Source organism: Camelus bactrianus, chromosome 4, assembly GCF_048773025.1.
Source record: "Camelus bactrianus isolate YW-2024 breed Bactrian camel chromosome 4, ASM4877302v1, whole genome shotgun sequence".
NCBI classification, from domain to species: Eukaryota; Metazoa; Chordata; class Mammalia; order Artiodactyla; family Camelidae; genus Camelus; species Camelus bactrianus.
In genome coordinates, this window is record NC_133542.1 from 49828133 (window position 1) to 49847194 (window position 19062).

Below are 19062 nucleotides of genomic sequence, written 5' to 3' on the forward strand. Positions count from 1 at the left end.
GAAACTGGTCCAGATTCTCAACAGTCTCCAGTCTCAGTTTGGTACCATAATTGCCATAAATAAATTTCTTACGCACTAAAACCAGTTTTGCCCTTTTCCCAGGAGGCTTTTGTAAAGCTCAACATAAATTCAGCTATCTCATATGATGCAATTGTGATTTAGAAAAAGCCAAGACCATCATCAATACACAGTTCCATCCTCCCACACCAACAGCCCAATCTAACTGCCGCCAAGTCCCCAAACCCTGAAACTCCCACCCACAAGCTGCCAAACCCTCTGGTTGCCCTATCACTGGCAGATGCTACGATGCTCTGTCAGTAAAAGGTTTGTGAGAAACTGAAAAGTGTACAAAATCAAACAGAATGCAAAGACATTTTTACTGAATTCAGTATTTCAGGATTTTGGAATACTTAATGCTTAAGAATTAAGAGAGTTTTGGGGATCAATATCCCTGTTTCTCTATTTGGACAACTTCAAAATGCCTACTCCCTGCCTACCCCAAAAGGAATCAGAGATGGCAGTTTGTGAAGACTTTGATCTTGCCCCATGAAAACCATCACATACATACAACTCTGTAAATACAAAATATTCCGATTCTGGGGAGACCTGTGTTTGCTGAGGTCAGTATTTCGATGTTGAAGTAACACAATAAACACTCACAAGTGGAGCAAAGTTATTCTGCTAAGGGGGAAGCCATATTCCACTGCCACGTACACGCACTGCACTGAGCTATGTCAGAAAACACTGACAGTGACATAGTGAGCTGAAATGCTATGAGCACAGTCAGGTGACTCCTAAAGAGCTCACTAAGCTCATTACCAAACTGTGTAATTTTTATTTGAATCTGGGAAGCAATCCTGAGACTCTGAGCCCTTCATCTTACATATGGGAAGACTGAAGCCCAGGATGTTTGTGTCAAACAGCTCAGATAGCAAAATGACTACCATCCAGATGTCCTGATTCCTAGCCCTGCGCTCTTTTTTCTGTTACCCAGCCTAATAGAATAGTTTCCACATATACTTTCCCCATCCAAGTCTCACAGTGTAATCCAAGTCCCCAAAACTGCTTCTCTGTCTGCTTGAGTTGAACCTCTCCTTTCCTGATTCTTAACTCAGTCCCTCCTGATAGCATTGTCCTTTTTTCTACGACCAGGCTCCTAAACCTTGGGTTACTTGTTCTTCCCAATGACTACCTCCTGTCTCAGATTTCACTCCACCCAGCCCCCAGACTCTCCTCTCTGATTCCAGAGCCCCAGGCATCCTCCCATCAATTCTTACCCTGAGACATTATGTACCGCAGCAGCACCTTAGTTCTCCATTGTATTGGTATTCTACTGCAAAGTAACCCATTACTGCGATGTCAGTGGTTTAAAACAACACAAATCTATTATTTTACTGTTCTATGGGTCAGACACCTGACATGGGTCTCACTAGGCTAAGTTCAAGGTGCATTCCACTCTGAAAGTTCTGGAGAGAATTCATTTACTTGTTTTTCCCATCTTCTAGAGGCCAGCCACACTCATTGACTCATGGATCCCTCCTGCATCTCCAAAGCCAGCAACACAGCAACACTGATCCTGCTTCCTTCATCACATCTTTTTCCCAGACTCTCCTCTCCTGCCTCCCTCTCCACCTTTGAAAACCATTGTGATTACACTGGGCCAACCAGAATAACCCAGGATAACCTCTCTTTTTTAAGGTCAGCTGATTAGCAACCTGAATTCCACCTGCCATCTTAATTCCTCTTTGCCACATAACCTAATGTAGTCACGGGTTCTGGGGATGAGGACACGGACATTTTTAAGGGGCCATTAATCTTTCCATTTCCCTTCAGCACCCTCTCCTCATTCTTTAACACTCTCCACCCTGATACAGAGAAGAATGGATTCTAGATTGACTGAATCCCTATATGACCACTGGGATTTGCAGGGTGAGACAAGGTCAGTGGTCATTTGGGGATTCTTAGAGGCCTGGGAGGGACATTGGCCAGGACACTCCACAGCCCTCTGTCTGCACAGAGCTACAGAGGGCTCAACATAGAAATGTAAAAAAGAAAGGTAGGACCTAGCATGGAATACAAGGACCCAGAAAGATCAGCCCACACCATGCTATTGCTAAGGCTGGCCTTGGTGCTGATCAAACACAACATAAACACACAGACCACTGAATGTGTGGGTTGAGACTTAAACTGAAAATTCCTTGGAAACAGACTTCATAGCCAAAATTATGAAAAGCCATTGCATCGTCAGGTAATCTACATTTTGCTTTAGGAAGAAAAAGTCCCAACTCAGACAATTGTGAAAGACATTATGGAATCAGCCCTAGGGAGTCCTGTTAACTACCTTGTAAAGACTTTTTTTTTAATAATTTTGAAATAATTAAATATTCATAGGAAATTGCAAAGATAGAACAGAGAAGTACCACATATCCCTCACCCAGTTTCCCCTAATGGTTGTATCCTACGTGATTACAGTACAATATCAAAACCAGGAAACTGACATTTGTACAACATGTGTGTATTGTTCTGCGTCATGAAACTTACATTCCAAAAACATAACTGGACAAATGTGTACGTGCACATCCACCACTCCATCAGAATTCTACAAGGATGACAGAAGCACTGTGTGGAGCTTATGAACTCACCTTCTACCAACAGGCCTGGATTGGGTGGCTTCTAAGAATCCACACAACCCTAAGATAAAGTATGCAGGGAAGCACAGTGAAGATGCTGAAAATGGCCTGCATCAGCACCGTGAAACCACAGAGAACTCTCTGTCCTCGAGGCATACTGCTGAAATGAGGAAATTCTCTTGAAACATTTTCATATGGTTTATGCTCAGTGTATGGGCACCATCTGAAAACTTCAAAGATGCCATCTTTGAGAAGAAAGATAGGAGACCTGACTGAAATACTATCCCAGGGTCTCACCTCTCTCCATTCCAGGCAAGAACTAAAGGAAAATCCTCTGAATCAGCCCCACAGGCTATCACAGAATGTCAGACCTACAATGGCCCATAGAGACTTCCTAGTTTGGTCCAATCCTTTTATTTACAGATGACAAAACCAAGACCTGAGGGGTAGGGAAAGGACTGCCCAGTCATACAGGTAATGAGTGGTTGTGCCAAGATTAGAACCTGAGTCTTTTACCTACCTAACTGGCACATTTTCTAGTATCCACATTATCTACGTTCAAACATATGCTCCTGAAATTTCAACATGATTTTAAGAAAAGGAGTAACATGGTCAGATGAGTAATGCTATTTGGAATGAATATGAGTGGGGCAGAAATTGATAGGAGGAGACCGGTAAAGAGGCTGTTGGAATATACAGAAGACTCTGTATCATGGTGGCTTCAACTAAAGTGACAGCAATAAAAGTGAAAAGAGGCAAAAAAAATTCAAGATATATTTTGGAAGCTGAACTCTGTCATCTGTGTCATCAGTAACAAATTTCTGCATCACCCAGAGAGGCTTGAGGACCCAGATTCTGACCATGGAACAGACCAAGGTGAATAACCTGTATGGGGGTTTATCCCTGAAAACCTGGCCTCATTGTCACTGTTGTTATTAGGACTCAGTAACAGCTACTTAGTTCAGATGGTCCCACCGTCTTGGCAAGCAGCTCCTACCTGGATCATACATTTATAGACCCAGCTTCCCCCATGCACTAAGACAGCTTCCTGCCTAGAAAACAAACACACAGACCGTGCCCCAGGATTACGTTTAACTGTGCACTTGGATTTGGGGTACTGGCACCCCTGCCTGTATCAACTCTGCCTTATCTGTCTATAAGTTCTTCCACTTGAAGTTCAAGTCAGCCCAGGTTTAGTGGCACATTATAAGCTTCCTATCCTGTGTGCCCAGAAAGGCAATGCAACAGCAGCCTTAATGATAGTGTAAACATCAAATGAAACCTGAATCATCTAAGCATTCAGCACATAGCTGGTTCAGGAATCTACCCCTTCTACCCAAGATCCTCTGGTTTCCCAAAGGAGTTGGAATCCTCACCAGTTAGCTGGGGGAATCTGACCTCTTATCTATTGTCTGTATCCCTTTCCTGAGACCGGCTTTCCACACTCCTCACTCTGTCTCCCACACTCCTCCCTGGCTTGCAACCCAGACACACACAGACACTAAGAATATTACTGACCCAAAGATCAGCTGTTCCTCTCTGTGTGTCTTTCTTGGGTTGGAAGCTGGACTAGATGAGACTTGGTTTTACCACATCCCCCCAGGCTTAGTTTTGCTCTTCCCATTAAAAAGGTCTGCTTATTTGTTTAGTTTATAATGGTGGAGGAAAAAGAGAATGTGCAACTCTCAAGCACTGTTCATTGAAATGTAAATTAATGCAACCACTTTAAAGAGAAATTTGGCAAAAGCATGAAAAGTTAAAGATGCACATATCCTGACAATCCTGAAGGTTGTTCAGAACCACTTTATTCTTAATGGTGAAAACTGTGAATAACCCAAATGTCTAACAAAAGAAGGGATAAACAAATTGTGGTATAGTCATAGAATGGAATATTATCCAGAAATTTAAAGAAAACTTACTAATACATACAACAACATGAATGAATTTCAGAAATATTATGTTGACCAAAATAATCCAGACCCAAAAGCTGCATAATGTATTATTCCATTTACAAGAAGTTTAAGAACAGTCAAAACCAAATCGAAACCAGGTGAAAATATGGTTCTCTCTGGTAGGATGTGGGGATTGGGGCTACTGATTGGCAGGGGACACGGGGAACTTTCTGGGGTGATAGAAATATTCTATATTTTGATCTGGGTGGTGGTCATATGGGTGTGTATATATATATATATATATATATATATATATATATATATATATATATCTGTGAAAAATCATCAAATTGTACACTTAAAATGTGTGCATTTTATTGTGTCTAAATTATACCTCAAAGGGTATAGAAATAAAAATAAATAACATTAATATGTTGTCACTATAAAATGTTTTAAATAAAGACAAAGGAGTAAATAAAATTGTTCACTTCCCACAGCTCAGATACAACTACTGATAAGTGCTTTTTGTAGCCGTGTGTTCCTTTTAATTTACAAATTAGGCTGTTTTTTAAATTTATTATTGCCCATTGAACATATTTATCATTTAATTGTTTTTATGAGAAGTGATCTTCAAACTTTTTAGTTTTAGTGGAAATCTTTCCTGAAACAAAACTTTATGTGAATCCTCAATATATAAATATTGCTCTGGTTGTAGTACCTTTAAGAAGTCACACCCTGTTTGTGAGTCCTAGTCTGTATCTACCTCTGGCAGCCTCTAAGCCATCTCAGTAGGACCACAGCAGTCTGAAAATCACTATCTTGATTTCATTTGTAATGAATGCATTCCAATTCATGAATGACCCACAGTTTATGTAACTCAGATGGTGACAAAAATATCAACACCCGAGTATTCACTGCCTCTTCTTTAGACCACAAAGGAAATTCCACAGTTGTCTAATAAGAACTGACCAAATCCACTCACATCCCTCAACATCCCTCAAAAAAAGATTGTTTTGTCCAATCCAGTAATAAAGCCTTCTTAAGGTAGATAGGCGTGTGAAGCCAAAAAGACTTGTGAGGTTTTACCTTGGAAAGGGAGAGAATTATCAGCTGGAAAACAGGTCCAGGAAAGGGAAAGATGGTAAGGAAGAAGTTAAAGTTGAATTCAAGGAAGAATATGAAAGAAATTTTGCACAAAGACGTAATGGAGCGAATTGGAAGTGGCTGCAGAGGATTGGAAAGATATTGGAAGTTGGAGGGATTTAACATATTGGGAGCAATTGGAACAGGAAAGCTCCAAAATGCTTTTCCCTAAGTAAGTTAACTAGTACCCCACCCAAAGCTATTTCTTTACAATACAACATTTTCCTGCTGTTACATGAATTTATAATAAATTTATAACCTCATTATATGCTAATAAGCTACATACACTTGTAACCATTTCTAGACTTTTGATTCTATTCTTGTGATCTGCCTATTTCTGAACCAGTTCCACACAGAACAAATCATAGTTTCACCATATGTTTCAATAACTTACAGGGCAAGTCTCCCTTCATTTCTTTTTAAAATATTTTTTAGGTATTTTTAATTGAAGTATAGTTGATGTACAACGTTGTAGATATTTTTAAATGTTTGTAATTCCATCCAACTTTAGAATCACTTTCTCAAATTCCTGAAACCTATCATTGGGATTTAGATTAGAATTTATAGAGTAATTTAGAGGAAATTCACATTTTTATCATTTTGAGTCTTTTCATCCAGAAATATGCTCTGTCTCTCTACTTATTGAAGTCTTCTTTTGTCCCTCAGGAAATTTTGTTGCTTTCTTCATATAGTCCTGCATATTTCTTGCTAAATTAATTCATCTATTTTCTTTGCAATTATGAAAGAAATATTTTTTCTATTGTATTTTCTAGCTGGTTTGTGTTGATTTTTGTTAGTTTGTACTGGTTCATATATGCATGGGAAACCAACATGCATTATGTATACATGTATACACATACAAATGTATGTATGTGATAAGATATTTATGTATATATATGGGCACACACACATTAACCAGACAGCCTACCAATAATTCATATTAACACTAAAAGTTTTTCATTTCATTCACTTATATTTTCTAAGTATTTTCTGGGTAATGATAATTTCATCTTTTTCTTTCCAGTATTTATACTTATTTTGTTTAAAGCAATGGCTAGGAGTCCCCATAATAATGTTAAATATTTTCAGTGATATTTGGCACCTCTAATTAATGTTTCTAAGGTTTCATCATTAATTTTATTCTTAGTTTCTCATAATTAAGCTTTAGTATATTAAGAAAAATCTTCTAGTCCTACCTTACTAAGAGTTTTACGGATAGTAAGTTGTATTAAATGCCTTCTGGCATCATGTTTATTACTCTTTTAGCCTATTTAATATAATGCATTACATGAATAAATTTCATGTAGAACTATCTACAAATTCCTGAAATAAGCTCTACATTACATAGTTATAATATGTTTAACATAGTACAAGAAACAATTTTATAATATTCCTATAGAATATTTACATCAATTTTCATAGGTGAGATTGACACACGTGTGTGTACATTAGTTTTATCAGATTTAAGTATCAGAATTAGGTCTGCTTCAAAAAAAATGAATTGAGGAGATTTCTAACATCCAAAAATATTTACTTAACAAAAGAAGTATCTGTTCATTGAACATTTCTGGGAATTAGCCATAAAATCATCAGTCTCATGCTTTCTGGGTAGAAAAGATATTTGATAATCTTTACAATTTCTAGTATGGGTCATGGCTTATGCAGATCTTTAATTAATTTTGGAAACCTGATTGTTTTTCCCTTAGAAAATCATCCATTTTATCATGACTTTCAGATCCATTAGCTTGAAGATGAGCATCATTTCACTTGTGATTTCTTATCTCCCTCACATCTGCGGTTTCATGCCCACTTCCAATTCTGTTGTGCTGATTTTCCTTTCTTCTTCTTTGACTGGCCTTAATTAGAGGTTTTGTTTGCTTTTTCTCAACATATTAAATGGATTTATCATTCCACTCTCTTTATGTTTACCAATTCTGTAATTTTCGCATTTAACTTTATTAGTTTCTATCTTCTACATCCTCAGTTAAAAGTCATTTTGTTTCTAATTTTGTCAATCAGTTATTCTGCCCTTTTTTCATATTTAATATTAAATATATGTTTAAGGCAACAAATCTGCTAAGTACTGCTTTGGCCACACCCTTAAGTTTTTAGGAGCAGTTTTCATTGTCATTAATGCATATGTTTTCTCTTTGCCCCAAAAAGTGATTTAGGAGTGTCTTTTGATTTATTCAAGAGTTCAGTTTTTTTTTTTTTTTTTTGCTTTAATCAATTTCAGTTTTTATGGTATTGTCATCATGACTATGGCCTATACATTTTCTGCTTTTAGAAAAAAAAATTATCTAGCTGGCCCACTATATAATCACGTTTTATAAATGTTTAATATGGACATCAGGAAACAATGTATATTGCCTCTTTCTAGGGCATGGATTTTAATACATACCACTGATTTTTCTCATTTGAATTTTATATATCCTCATTTCTTTATCCATTAATTCTACATTTAATCTGTTAATTACTGAATTTCAGTTACTGTGATCATCTCCAATCCCTTGTATTTATAATATTTTGGTTTATATATTTCAGTGCTATATGCCCCAGATGTAAGTATTTCTTTTAAATTCTACCGGTTAGCAATACAAAATGCATTACTTTCATCAATACAAAGTCAATACATTTAATATTTGACATAATGATTTTTCCCTGAAATCTATACCTGGATGGTACTAACACCCATTTGTTTGTTACTATAATTTTTGCCCAACTTCATATTTAACACCTCTTGGTCACTGTTACAATGGCATATAGTTAACTGTTGGTTTGGTTTTTATAGAGGTAATATATACATATAATGAAATGCCTAACCTTAAGTGTACAACTTGCCAAGTTTTGATAAATTTATATACCCAAGTAACCATCATTCTATTGAAGGTATCAAGCATTTCCATCACTCCAGAGAGTTACCATATACCCCCATGGGCAACCAGTGTTCTTATTTCTATCACATAAAATTTGCCTCTTCTAGAATTTTATATAAATAGAATCATTCAGTATGTTATTATTTTGTGTCTGGCTTCTTTCACTCAACATGATATTTTGGGGATTTGCTCTTCTTGCTGCATATATCAGTAGTTCATTATTTTTTCTTGCTGAGTAGTACTCTTTTATATGAATTATACCAGAATTTATCCTTCTGTTGTTGATATTCGGATTCTTTCTAATTTGGGGCTAGTATAAAAAAGTTCCTGTGAACATTTTTTTGCATGTCCTTTTGTGGTCATATGTTTTCATTTCTTCTGGATAAATACCTAGTAGAATTTCTTGGCCACAGCACAGGTATATGATTAATTTCTCAAGAAGCTGCCAAATTTTTTCCAAAATGATTACATAATTTTATACTCCCACTAGCAGTTTCTCCACATCCTCACCAACAGTTGGTGTTGTCTTTTTAATTTTAGCCCCTCTAATGGATATGAAATGGCATCTCATTTTAATTTTAATTTGCATTTTTCCTGAAGACTAATGGTAATGAGCAATTTAATGTGCTTATTGGCTATTTGTACATCTTCCTTCATGAACTATCTGCTCAAGTCTTTTGCCAATTTTGTATTGGGTTGCTTGCCTATTTACTATCGATTTGTAGGAGATATGTATATTGTAAATGTTTTCTCCCAATCTGTGTCTTCCTTTTTCATTTCTGTTATGGTAACTTTCAATGAGTAAAATTTTTAATTCCAATTTATCAATTTTTTCCTTTCTGTTTAGTGCTATTTATGCTCCTTCTAGGAAATCCTTGACATAACCAAGTGTGTGTTTTCTCCCAGACACTTTATACTTCTTGATTTTACATTTGTATCTGTGATCCACTTCTTAAGTATTTTATGGTTTTTGGTGTTATCTGATACAGAATTATATTCTTAATTGCATTTTCCAATTATTCGCAGGTGATTTATAAAAATGTAATTGATCTTGTGTTCTGTGGCCTTCATAAATTCATTTATTAGTACCAGTAGTTGTTTTGTAGATTCCTTAAGGTTTTCTATTCACGGAATTATGTCCTTTCCAAGCTTTATGTCTTTTACTTCCTTTTCTTGCCTCATTGCAATGGCTAGGAGCTCCAGTGCAGTATTAAAACAGAAGCAGTAAGAGAGGACGTCCATACTTTGTTCTTTCAATATTTCAGTGTTAAATATGATGCTGCTACCGGTGTTTTGTAGATGTTGTTCATCAAATTAAAGAAATTTCTTTCTATTCCTGATTTGCTGAGTCAAAAATTTTTGAATTTTGTGAAATGCTTTTTCTGTACTTACTGAAAGGATTATATGGCTTTTCTCCTTTATTATATTAAAATATGAAATACATTAATTTCTGGATTAAACAATTTTGTATTCCTGGACTAAACCCCACTTGATTGTGATGCATTAATCTTTTTATATACTGCTGGATTCAATCTGCTGATATTTCTTTAAGGATTTTTATTTCTGTCTTAGTTCAGGCCGCCATAACAGAATCCCACACACTGGGTGAATTTAAACAACAAACATTTATTTCTGACAGTTTTGGAGGCTATGAAGTCCAAGGTCAAGACACCAGCAGATCCAGAGTCTCTCCTCTTCCAGGTCGCAGGCTGCTGACTTCTCCATCACATTGGGGGTTAGGATTTCAACATATGAATTTGGGGGGACATATTCAGTCTATTGCAGTGTCTAAGATCCAAGGAATATTGATCAGTGATTTTCTTTTTTTTTAAGTATTTTTCTCAGGTTTGGTATTTGGGTGATGCTGGCCTCATAAAATGAATTATAAGATGTTCCCTCCTTCTGTATTTTTTGAATTTGTTTAACATTCATATTATTTCTTCTTTACATGTTTCATAGTATTCACCAGATAGACCATCTGGACCTGTAGTTTTCTTCATGGGAAGGTTTATATCACAAATTCAAAATTTGAAATAGATTTTAAATAGCCCTAGATATAGGGCTATTCAGATTTTCTATTCCATCTTGTATTAGCTTTAGTAAGCTATGTTTTAAAGGAATTTGAAAATATCTAATTTGTTGAATTTCCTGGCATAAAATTTCCATAATATTCCTTTATTAATCTTTTAATGTCAGTACGATTTATAGTGATATTCCTCTTTCATTCCAAATTCTGGCAATTTCTGTTTTCTCTCCTTATCAGTCATGGTAAGGGCTCATCAGTTTTATTATACTTTCAAAGGACAAACTTTTGGTTTTGTTAATTTTCTTTACTGTCTCTTCTATTTAGCTGACTTGTCTACTTGCTTTGGTTTTAATTGGTCTTCTTTTTCTGATTTCTTAAGGAAGTTTGGAGACAGAGCAGGCTGGCAACAAGACTTGTGTATAAAGCATACCAAATGTAAACCTGGGTACCACTTTCTCTTAAAGTCTTGGAGACTACCTCCAGGTTGTAGACACACATACACACAATACTAGGGCTCTAGTAGCAGATGTTCTTCATTTTTGGACGGAGATTGTTTCTGCATATTGCAGTACATCATATGAGATCCAAAGCCAATCAAAGTCCTGAATGACCAGGGCCACTGCTTTGGACGTGTCTACATAGTCTACTTGTACATCATCATGGCCCAGACTAACATGATTCTGGACTTTCAGGCAAAGATAAGGTCCTAGAGTTTAAGCCTCTTTTTCACATTTCTAAAGGCATTCCTAGGAAACCAGTGAGAGGGGAGTTGTCTCAGCATCACTGTTTACATAAACTTGAGTTCTTATAGATGCCAGAATTATGAAGGGTACTTATTCTGGACCATGGCCTGGATATCTATAGCTATAATTTTGCAGGTTTTACCAACAAATGATGTCAACCAATTTGAACTAATTAAAAATTATAAAAAGTTATTAGACTTGGTGGGAGAAAAGGTATTTGAGAGGGTTGAAGTAGGTAGAAATTAAAGGGAGACAACTACTACAATTTCAAATACAACTGATGAGGTAAGCAAGGGGCTCAAAAACTGGAAACAAAGAGAATCAGATCTGCTGCCCTCCAGGTTGGAAGTCTATAGAAGCCAGTGATTTCCAAGGAGGTTTTAACCCTAAAAAGTAAGTTGAAACAATGAACTTGGGCTTTCTGGATATCTTCTACTTTCCTCAGATTATTTTCTCCCCACCCCTTTCTAACAGCACGTAGTATGTCTCCCATGATTTATTAATATCCTTTATGAACTTAAATCTGTGGAAATTTTTCTGTTGTGAAGTCATGAAATTGCAAAAGAACTTGGAAAAATAACCAATCCCATGAGACAGACCTGCCTCCCATCTGGATATCACCTCCAAATTTGTGGGGCATCCATTTAGCTCCTTTACTACCAGAGCTATACTCAGGGTAACCAAATAAATCTAGAAGTTGAAGGAGCTCTAATGTGGCAGTGGAGGTAAAGGTGAGCCCCATTTGCTAAGAACAATCTGCTCTCATAAAAAATTTAAAGCAAGGCAACATTTTTGGTACATTTTTCTGTAACTGAATATCATTAAGATACTGAATATACAAAGCATCTTGCTTTTCTTGTATTCTTTCAAAAACTATTGAATGCCTACTATATACTAGGCATTGTGCAAGGGATAGAGGGATACATCGGTGAGCAAAGAAACAGAGAAAAGAAAGCTAAAAGACAGAGTGGAGAGAGTAGGAATGGAGAAGGTGGGCACTGCTGGTGGGCTCCTTTATTACTAAAGACTTTGTGTTTTCTTGGGTCCTTGAACCAGAAAAAAAGTAGTTAGGCTGGATCCCTCTGACATGTATGGTAGAGAGAGAGAGTGTGTGTGTGGTGTGTGTGTGTGTGTGTGTGGCAGGTTTTGGAGAAGATGAGGGAGCATAAGGAGAATACCTCAATTTCTGCCCAATAGAAGTGGGAGGATGGAATCACTGATGTTCCAGAAGCTAAGAAAGGAAAAATGTAAATTATTTTCTTTACGCATGTGGTTTGCACAACATCCTCCAACATGACTCCCACTTGGGTCCTAAAGTTGGAAAAATCTAAGGAGTATGGAGCTAGGGAACAGAGCAACAAGGCTTGACACAGTATACCAGGTGTTGGCCCTAGTAGACCAACTCCTAAAGGGAGACCTTTGTAAGATACTCTCCAATTTCATTAACCCTGTGCATTATAAATCTAGAATTAATGTCATTTTGCCTAAATTATAGACATGTATTTCTCAAATAGGTCCCTTATATGCAGGCAGGGTAGCAAAGAAGAGTTTTTAAGTGTGGGTAATGTGAAGAGTCCCTAAGAAGACTTCCGTACCCTAAATATCATTTCCCACGTTGACTGAAATTCTTTGTTTTGTTTCACTGCTTAGAGCCCATCTTTAATCATCTCTCTATAAACACAGAAGCAGTTATAACATAGTAAAGATTCTGAAATATGACTGCCTTGTTCACACTGGGCTTCACCACTAATTGCTCATGTGACTTTGGGGTGTTTTTCTTAATAGCTAAGAATTACATTATTGAGCATGCACTCACTTAGCAACTATAGGGCCAAGTACTTTACATGTAGTTACATACATCCTTAATCCTCACAGTACCCAATGAGATATGAGGTGGGTATCACTATTGTCATTATCAGATGAGGAAACTGAGGCATATATGTAACTTTCAGGTCCATAGATAGCAAATTGAGGGGCTGAAATTCAAACCTAAGCAGATGTAACTACTATACTAGAGTCCCCTCACTTAAACCCTCTGAGCCACTATACCTACCTCAGATAGTAGTTGTAAAGATTAGGTAAGATAATGCTTGTAGATTTGATGGAGTGCAAAAAGTATTCAACACTATTACTATTTCAGATAAATCAAGTCTTCAAAAAAAAAAAAAAAAACACTGAAGCACTACCTAGCAAATCCAGTTCAACTACTGAGCCTTTATTACATATTAAGTGCTGTATGAGGTGCTAAACAGATATACTGATATATAAGACTTGATTCCTGCCCTCAAAAAACTTACAGAATTCAAGGCTTACTTGCATTGCTCCCCACATAAAATCCTTCACGGGTTCTTCACTGCTTTCAGAAAGTCCACATTCCTAGCTTGGCACAAAAGGCCCATCAGGATTCCACTCCTTCTTGCCTCTCTGGCCTCATCTCCTGCCACTTCCCCCATCCTCACTCCAGCCTCCTTACCATTCTTCAGAAGACATTTCATATCTCCATGACATACAACATGCTGTTCAGCTCAAATCTTTCTGGAATTCCCCATCTCCTGCTAGATTAGATGCTCCCTCTCTCTGCTCCCACAGAATCCTGCACACACCTGCACACTCCTGCAAATGCACTTATTACATGGGACTCAACTCTTCTGCTTATCTGCCTCCTCCACTACGGAAGGACGGACTGCCATAGTGGTCTCCTACCCTAGCTCCCAGAACAACATGTGAACTGTACACATCAATGAATGTGCACAGAATGAATACACCAATGAACTGTAATTAGTGCTCTAATGGAGGAAGAATGAATAAAGAGTGAAACTGATTGGAAGGGTCTGCAATGACTTCTTTGAAGAGGTAGCATCTGAATTGTCTCTTTATGGGAAGGTAATATTTAAATCAATGGATACAAGCAGAAGATCTCCCAGTAAGAAAAGGAAAGGCCTCAAGGAAAGACCCTGTAAGAAACTTCTTTGACTAGAACATAGGAAAGAAACATGAAGGATAAGGTCATTGTGGCAATAAAACTGGGAGCTGCAGAGAACCCAGGCCATCAAATCTATTCTCAAGCAATTTTCAACTTACAAAAATCTTATAGCTGCAAGTGAAGTTATCAGCTCCCAATTCTACTATTTGCATTTCTTCTCACTCATTCATAACTAAACCCTGATGACCGCATCAAAAATACAGCAATGTGTACAAGGAGGGGTTGTAGCAAAAGAACAGAAATGGGGAAAGGAAAATAGTCTGAAGAGAAAAGTAGGAGGAAACCGGTCTAAAATTAAAGTACCACACAGATAGGAGTGTCTCACCTGTGTCAAAACAGGGACCATGTCATCAACAGTTTGATTTTTCTTATAGTTAGTTAACTTTATGTCAATTTTTACAACATGTATTTCTGTAACAGACCTACACTAATCTATGATGCAGAGACAGTGATCCCTGAAGGCAACCAGTATCATTTTGGAAAGGAAACCTTGTGACCCATGTACTTTGACCTCCACCCAGTCAGCCACTGGCTTTACTAAAGAGTCAGTGAATCTGGTACAGTATTGAATACAGGCTGCATCATGCAAGAACAAAATTCACAATCACTGTACTCACTGTGTTCTCTGCTTTAAGCACCAACTCAATATTCAGTGTGCACCTGTTATGGGAAAGACACTGTTCTTGGCACTGACAGGGATACATGGATGAATTTGGTATGATCCAGATCTTTAAAGAGTGCACAGAATAGGTGAGCCAGATGTGTACAAGATAATGCAATTCGGAGTGTGATAAATATATGAAAAATGTAGCACGGAAACAAAAGGCATTCATCAATCTTAACAGGAAAATGGGGAAAGATTTCATGACAGGATTAACTTAAGACTCCCAGGAAAAGTTTTCACTGTGTTTCTTTTTTTATTTTCATAATCTTTTAAATTACAAAGGTGATATATGTTCATTATTAAAAAATAAAAAATACAGATAAGCAAAAACCACAAATAAAGCACTATATTTTGTATGCCATTTTAAAATTTTATTCAATTATAAAAATAAGACCACATTGTACATTCTTTTCCGTAAGCAGCTTTTTTCAGGCAAAATATATTACAACTATCTTTCCATGTTATTTATTACACTTTTACAATTGACTTTTATATTTATTTAAAAAGATGCATATCACAAGATATAAAAGAGTACACACTAAAAGCATGTCTCCCTCCCATCCTCCATTAATTTATAGTTTTAAACAGAAGCAACCACTGTTACCAGTTTCTTGTGATCATTTCACAAATGTTCTACAAATATATGAGCATACATTTCTTTTTAAATAAACAGTAGCAGTCCACACAGTTCTGTACCTTGCTTTTCTCCCCTCAGGCAGTACACATATCATTGCCTTGTTTCTCTTAGTGGCTGCAGGGTGTTGGTCCAACTGGACAGATGTACAATACCTTATTCATCCAGACCCCCTTGATGGACATTCAGAATATTTCCAATTGTTTGCTATTACAGTATTGCTAAGTATATCCTTAAAATGTAAATATGCACATATTTGCAAATACATCTGCAGGAAAAATTGCTAGAAGTGGAGTTTTAAAGTCAAAAGATATGTATATTTTTAATTTCATAGACATTACCACAGTGTCCTCCATTCAGATGGTCCTACCTTCTCCTGCCAACTACAGATGCCTACCTATTTCCCTACTTGTAGCTGCCCAGCCAGATACTATTTCCCATTCCCCTCCCCCACTACTCACACACTTTACAGACAGGAGAGGTCACCTGTCTGGCTAATGGAATAAGGGAATGTAAGGAGAAACGTGTGTCACATCCAAGCTAAAGCAACTATGAAGACAGTATGCATTCTCCACCCTATATTTGCTTTTTCACCAGCTAGAAACAGAAGATTTCAAGGCCGCAGGGAAAGGGAGAGCTACATGATGCAAGGAATTCGAGTCCCAGAATCACCATAGAGAGAAAAACTGTCTTATCAAGCAGAAACATCCACAATGGACTATTACATGATGGAGAAATAAGTTTCTACTGTGTTAAGTTGCTAAGATGTTGGTGTTTGTTATAACATCTTGCTTTACCCTAATACACCTAACTAATATATAAAACACCAGATCCAACGTTCAGAGGAGTACACTTGGGAAATAATGCTTAAATATTTCAAAGTTAAGTATGACAATGGCTATTAAGGAAGTATCCCTCAATTCCTGGGTTACCAAGAGCTGTTCTGGTTTTTAATTTTAATCAAGAATGGATACTGATTTATCAAATACCTTTACAATGTCTGTGGAAATTACCCTAAGATTTTTTTCCCTTGATCTATTGAAGTGATACAGTACATTAATATTTCCTAATGTTGAAACAGCCTCACATATCTAAAAAAAACTGGGTTTACTTGGTTATAGTGTATTTATATGATACTGAATGCAAAAAAAATAACCAGCACAAAATAATAGACAGGGAAATTCTTTAAACATGATTTATAACTTACAAATTTCAAATTAGGAAGTAAAAAGTAAAAGAAAAATTTCTTTCTGAAGAAAAATTCGTTATTTGGAAAAGCAAGTGAATGAGTTATCACACTATCCAGGGCAAAAATAAAAAGAAATGGAATTCCTGAATGAAAAAAAAAAAGAGAGAGAGAGAGAACCAGAGGGCAGGACTAGGAGGCCTACTTGTAAATAAAAGAAGTTCTAGAGGGAGAGCAAAAATCACACTGGAGAACGCAATACTCAAAACATAGTGCAAGAAAACGTCCCTCAGGAGGAGACTAGAGTTGTTAGACCAAAAGCACTCACTGAGTGCCAGGCAGGATAAATGAAAAAAAGGCACACATTTAGACATATCTTCGTGAAATTTCCAAAGTTTAAGAATAAATTAAAAATATAAGCTTTTAGAAAGAAAGAACAGGTTACTTACAAATGAATGAGCATGAGGCTGGCATTGGACACGGATAAGAGTGGAGGCTCTGAAGTAAGACTACCTGGGTTCGAATCTTGGTGTGAACTTGAGCAAGTACTGAACTTCTTTGCGCCTCTGTAAAACAGGGATGATGACAGTACTTAGTTTCTAAGGTTGGTTGGAAGCAGCATTTGAAATAACACATGGCACACGGCACATAGTTTGAGTCACCCGATTTCTATCTGTTAACAATGAAAGCTGTATCTGAGAGTCAGAACTCTGCAGACTTTTGAGAGTACAAAGCCTGTCCCCTTCCCAGAGCTTAATGTGTAGCACTGATGACCTGAAGAGCTGGCGGGACAAGCCCACCAGAACATCTCTAATGGTACCTGAGCTCCATGCAAGGGAGAAGTGAACTGATAGACAGAAGTAATCTCATTGGTTAATCTTTATTAATGTGAACAAGGCAATGACAACAGTTTTTTGGCCTACAGCGAACATTATCAGAGAAGAAAAAGTTGTAGGTTCTGTCAAGAGTAAACAGACTCACAGTGGAATCCCTTGAAGTCAGTGAGGACTCTCCTACCACAAACAGATCTTACTGTTATTCAGGACCCTCCAAAAAGTGAAACAGTATGGGGACTTGTGGCTGCCTGGTTAGGATGTCATAAAAAGTTATTTCATTCATTCAGCAAATTGTTTGAGCACACCTATGTGTCACCAACCACACTGCACTGGGGATTTAACTGTGAATAAGACATACCAAGTCCCTTCCCTTATATACATGGACCCAAATTGGAATGCCTGTGTGATGTAAAGAATCTATCCTTTGACTCAAACCATTACCAAAATACATCACACATACATACATAGCCCAGTTATATAAGAAACAAAAAAAGTCAATAAATCATAAATAGCTGGATGTTATTTTAACTTAATTTAGTCCCATTTTTTATAGTTCTGCACATGCAAAGCTTGCATAACAATTTGGTGGAACTCTTGTGTTTGTTGAATCCTCATTACTAAGCTCTTAGCACCAACCAGAAATATTTTAAATGGTCCTCTCTACATACTAGCTAAAAGTTATCTAGCCCACTTACCCCTCTTCAGACAGAAGATTATTTCTTCAATCCAAAGGAAGATATAGAATAAAATGGCATATAATGAATTAGTAGATTGAATTGGTGGTCCCTGAAAAGATATGTACATGTCTAACTGGCTGGAAACTGTGAATGTAACCTTATTTGAATAAAGGGCCTTTGCAGGTATAATTAACACTCTTGAGATGAAGAATCATCCTGGCTTATCTAGGTAGGTGGTAAATCCAATGACAAGTGGAGTCTTAACGTCAGCCCTTGTAAGAATTAGTCCTTATAAGAGAAAGGGAAAGACAAATTTGAGATAGGCATAAGAAGAAAAGTGACAGAACAGAGAAGGAGGAGGCTATGTGACCATGAAGGCAGAGACTGGAGTGAGATGATTACAAGCCTAGAAGTGCCAACAGCCACCAGAAGCTGAAAGAGGCAAAGAATGAATTCTCCCCTAAATCCTCTAGAGGGAGGGTAGCCCTGACAACACCTTGATTTCAGACTTCTGGCCTCCAGAACTGTGAGGGAATAAATTTCTGTGTATGCCACCCAGTTTGTGGTAATTTGTTACAGCAACCATAGGAAACCAATACAGTGAACAAAGGCATTCTGGTAAGGTAATCATGGGTCAAAGTCCCGCTCCTGTCATTTCGGACCTATTGCTCTTTAGTAAGTTGGTTAGCCTCTCTGAGCCTCCACTGCCTTACTTGTAAAAATGGGATAATCAGACCTGAATTACTGCCCCCAGAGTTCTGATAAGAATCAA

The 19062-nt window shown here is 37.1% G+C and overlaps 1 long non-coding RNA gene across 1 annotated transcript in view; it reads right to left on the bottom strand.

Moving 5' to 3' along the window:
* LOC123616277 (uncharacterized) overlaps nucleotides 1–19062 on the bottom strand; it is a 469197-nt gene that overhangs the window by 435970 nt on the left and 14165 nt on the right. The window contains exon 2 of the long non-coding RNA XR_012506459.1: nucleotides 17227–17343. This is a non-coding gene — a long non-coding RNA (uncharacterized LOC123616277). The remainder of the gene's footprint in view (nucleotides 1–17226; nucleotides 17344–19062) is intronic.